Genomic DNA, 5498 nt, shown 5'->3' on the forward strand with positions numbered 1-5498 from the left:
TACACAATGCCTCTCCTAGGGTCGTGACGCTGTAACTAGATTGTGAATACTCGATTCTCGATGGTAATTTGGTAATTTACTCAATTCTTTTCAAATTGTTTAATTTCTTGGTTATTTTGGATCCATTTTGGCCCGATCTTCTTTTAATGACTCCTAAATATCTCGAGGACCCTTTTACCTACAAAATTAACATTTAAAGCAAATAATCAACATAATTTTGGGGGAATTAACATAGAAAATATACATTCTTTAAAAAACCTAACAATTCCACAAAAAGTCTTGCGGTTTTTTCCTCTAACTTCGAGATTAAAAAGATTATACATGTCAAGAAGGACTACATCAAGTATGACTTGGCATTTGAATAGATGAGTAGATGATGGAGTTATTAGGCATCCTACTGACACTATTGCTTGGAAAATACTTGATGTATCAAATAGTTTATTTGCTTCAGAGCCTCAAAATGTTCGACTTGGATTGCCTAGTCATGGATTTAATCCATTTGGAAATATGAGCCTCTCTTATAGCGTCTGGTCTGTCATTCTTATCCCATATAATTTGCCACCATGGATGTGTATGAAAGAGCCTTATTTCATGTTATCATTACTCATTCCTAGACCTAAAGGCCCTGGTAATGATATTGACATCTGTTTACAACTGTTAGTTGATGAATTGAAGTTCTTATGGGATGTAGGGGTTGAAACTTATGATGCTTCACTAAAATAAAATTTTAACATGTGTGCTGCATTATTATGGACAATTAATGTATTCCAGCATATGGAAACCTTTTGATTGGAATACAAGAGGTACTTTAGCTTGTTCTTCATGTAATTTTGATACTTAATCACTTTATTTAAAAAATAGTTGAAAGATGAGTTACATGGGTCATCATCATTTCTTACCCATAGAACAAGAATGGAGACTACAACGAGAGTTGCTTGATGGGTTTATTAAAGAAAACCTACCTCCTAAAAGGTTGTCTGGAAATGATATACTTGAACAAGTGAACCAATGTGGAGAACATGTATTTGGCAAGAGTATGAAAAAAAGAAAACATTCTAAAGATTGGCTAAACAAAGGAATATTCTTTGAGCTACCTTATTAGAGCACTTTATTATTGCAACACAATTTAGATGTCATGCATATTGAAAAAAATGTTCGTGAAAACATAATCAATACATTGTTGAATATTAAAGGGAGGGCTAAAGATAGTTTGAAGTCTCGTCTTGATCATGAAGAAATGGATATAAGAAAACAATTGCATCCAATAAGAAGAAAAAAATTATACTTACCAACTTCATGTTGTACATTGTCATTAGATGAGAGAAATGCATTTTGTGAGTATTTGGAGAAATTAAAAGTTCCAGATGGATTCTCTTCTATTGTTGGAAGGTGTGTCAATCTAAAAGGGAGAAAATTATTTGGTCTTAAAAGTCATGACTATCATATTACTGTGGAATATTTGCTTCCATGTGCACTTCAAGGATTGATGAGAAAGGAAGTTCGAGATGTATTGATTAAATTTAGCAACTTTTTTAAGATCTTGTGCTCAAAAGTGGTTAAAGTTGACGATATAAATCTTCTTGAAGTTGAAATAGCAAAACTTCTTTGTAAAATGGAAATGATGTTTCCTTCTGAAGGAACTCTAAAACTAGAGAACCAGTGAACGGAAACGGATCGTTCATAACTCCATTGTGAAAGAATATAAATATTTACAATTATTCTAAACAGATTATGCATAAAGATAATTTACAACAAACTTCTTAACAAACATACAAGAGATCGAGTAAACGATATCTTTGAAGAACCCTTTCTTCACGTATTTTCCTCAATCGATCACCAACGCGTCTAACAGCACGAACGCAATGAACCTCTAGAAATTCCTCGATCACCAGTGAGTAAAACTCGATCCTCGATCCTCAAAGAGAAATCGACACAACCACAAGGTTATCTTGGTATTCTCGGTGTGAGAATCCAAGAGTAGTGGTTTTTGTATGATTTTGGATAGAGGGATGGAGGAAGTAGACGATCGAGTATGTGATAGAAGGAAGAAGTGTATCGTATAGACTTGATACTCGATCGTGTAGAACTGAGTTCCATCGTATAGAAAACTCGATGCGATCGTTTAGTCTCTCTAAATTAATCAGATTACTTGATGCATGAAACATGTTTTTGTGAGTAATGAAAAACCATTTTTCATCTTTATCCCATAATCGCCATAAACTGTCTAAAACCACCCACTAAGTCGGTTATTGGCGAAAAATAATTATCAATTATCTCATAATTAATAAATTATAAATAAATACAATAACTAACTGTACATGAATAACTAACTAAACTCTTTAATCACGAAATCCACCATCCGTTAACTGTCAGACACTCCACTAAAGACCAACAGCTGCACTTTTCGCACTATATATATACTGTCTCTTATACACATCTAGATGTGTATATTCTGTGTCTATTGGATATAACCAATCAACAGTACGATGACCCTTCACAAATCGCTCGTAAGTACAGCTGGGCGAATTTACCTTTTTTTCTTGTAGTTACATCTAACTTCTTAAGTACCACTGATTCCTCTAATGAACAATAGATCATAGCCCCACTATGACTAAACCCTTCTCGAGCCAAAGGTGTGGCGCCACATTGTTCAAGCCCCGGAATCAGCTCTTAAGGGAGAAATTTATCTACTTACCTATGCTTTGAGGAAGGGGTGAATTCCATCTTATGTAGCTGAGTTCCCAGCTCCCCAATCAGATGAATCTCTAAAGTAGTAGGTTTGAGTCGGCGATCTGGCTACTCTCACCCATGCAAATCAAAGGACCCCCCTCATAGGCAGGAGTTCACAACTCACTCAGGATTAAGGCATGTTACCTATGGTCATCCTAGTGAAACGAAAGTCTCAATTATGAATGACGTTATATAAAGAGACTAAACATCTCGTAGTCTAGTCTTATACAAACTCTTTTGTGTAGAGTATCCCCGCTCGTATGTCTAATACACGAATGATCAGGATTAGATCATTTGTAGTACTTTACAACATTTGTAACACCTAAAAAGTGGGCCACACTCGCAGTGTTACTAGGGTAAGTTATCCCTCCTTTATCTATATACTACAGACCATTTAGGGTATCACTTAAAGCACGATCCACTTGTATGTTTCCACATACATACTTAAGTTACAACGATAACCAGGGATTTTAGTTTATTGGTTTGTGGTTAATGCAACTAAAATATCTCATATTTCATAGACCGAAATGAATAAAATATCTCATATTATAAATCACAAAGTGTTTGTTCATACATGTGTTTACAAACTACAGGACCCTATGAGATTTAGGGCATCAACCCCAACACCTCTGTCATTTTTTTTTTTATACATAAATGTGCATTTATTAATCCATTTACCAAATGAGGTTAAAGTTGGTGGACCAGTTCAGTATAGGTGGATGTACCCATTTGAACGGTATTTAAGTAAGTTAAAAGCTTATGTATGCAATGAAGCTCATCCTGAAGGTTCTATTGCAAAAGGTTATATCAGTAATGAATCTGTAATATTCTGCATTAGATATTTTCACACCATAGAAACTAAGTTTAACCAAAAGAGAAGAAATGAAGATAATGACCATAATCCTTATGAAGGAATATGTATCTTTAAACTAGTTGGTCATCCTATGGGACCAGTCAAACAAACAAGAAGGCTAACGATACAAGGGTGGAGACAAGCTCATCTCATTATTGTAAAGAACTGTGATGATGTCCTCTCATATATTGGGTATGTAAAAATTCTCTTATTGATAATTTTTTAAAATATTTTTAAATAAAATCCAAAGTAACTTTTAAATTTTTTTAATGAGCACATACAAGGATTACAACATCTTGACCCTAGAAACGCAAAAAAGAAAGCATGATAAAGAGTTTATAGAATGGTTTGAAGATCATGTAAGTGAGAAAAGACAATAGTTATGATATTTATTCATCTATACAATTTCTATTCATTTTAATACATGATATTATTTTCTATTTAGGTTACTAAATTGTATATCGATGGAAGCAACAAAGTTGACAAACAGTTATTAGGTTTATCTTGAGGTCCATTACAATAAGTAACATGCTACAAAAGGTACATTGTTAATAGATTTATCGTATCAAGGATGGTGATTTAAGAAAAACACAAACTAGTGGAATAGTAGTGAGAAGAACTGATGATCAAGAGTACTTTAGTGTATTGCATGATATTATTGAATTACAATATATGGGTGGAAACAAAGTCGTTTTGTTTAAATGCAAATGGTGGAATATCAACAATCTCGATAAAGGAATTAGAATTGATGATCATGGACTAATTAGGGTGAATATAATGTACACATTGGCTACAAATGAGCCATTTGTATTAGCGTGCCAATCTGAACAAGTTTTTTACCTTGAAAATAGAAGAAACCCGATTTGGTATTTTATGTTGAAAGTTGATCCAAGAGATTATTACAATATCCCTTTGATCATAAATGAAGATTATCAAGAAGAAGATGAAGGAGAAGACGAAAATAGAGGAATTTAATTCTTAATTTTTTTTTATCTGTCGTTTATGTTAGGTAATCTCTTTTTAACTTTATAATATATGATATCTCTTATTTCTTAAACTAATATTCAATTTTTATTATGTTATTTATCTAGCTTGCTTTTTCTAACAAGTTCATTATTTATGTAAAGGATGAAAAAAGTAAGAAGCAGATTAAACAACAATAATAGTATAGATAGTCACGAGAATACTACAATTGTATCTATATCTAACCAAATAGTTGAAAATCAACAATCTTCAACAAAATCTAAAGCAAAAGCTGGTTTGGAAGCTTCATCGTTTACGGGAGAAATCTGATCAACTACTAGTCATGAAAAATTTCAAAATAGAGGTAACATGTTTTTTATAATATATATATTATTTATGTTTGATTTGTTAGTAACTTACTTTATTTTCTTTCTTTTTACCTTAGAATCTTCTTTTAGAGTAAGAAAAGTACGTGGTCCCACACATAATCTCAAACTAGTTAAACTGCCTCATGGGATTAGATTTGAAGTATCATGGAGGAAGAAACGGTCCTTGAAGATAATGCCACTACAGGAATTTTGCGCTTTAATGTCGGTTGAAAAAAGTGAAATCGGATGTATAATGTCGATTTTGTTTTTTTTTAAAAAAAAGAGGATCTTTAATTTCGGTTTTAAACTGACATTGTAGAGGTACCTTTAATGTCGGTTCTAAACCGACATTAAATACCCGCTTAATTTATCCTCTCACTTTCTATTTTCCCCCCATTTTTTTCATTTTTCCCTCTTCATTCTCCCCCTATTTTCTTTTTCCTCTCATTCTCACACTTCCCTCTTCAAACCCTTTTCTTTCTCACTTCTCTCTTCCAAACCCTTGCCATTCGTCCGTTGATCGTGGGTGAAGAATCTTTCGTGGTGTAGATCTGGCTTCCGTGCAGGTTTGTTCGTCATGTAAC

Source organism: Benincasa hispida, chromosome 6 (genome assembly GCF_009727055.1).
Source record: "Benincasa hispida cultivar B227 chromosome 6, ASM972705v1, whole genome shotgun sequence".
Lineage (NCBI taxonomy): Eukaryota > Viridiplantae > Streptophyta > Magnoliopsida > Cucurbitales > Cucurbitaceae > Benincasa > Benincasa hispida.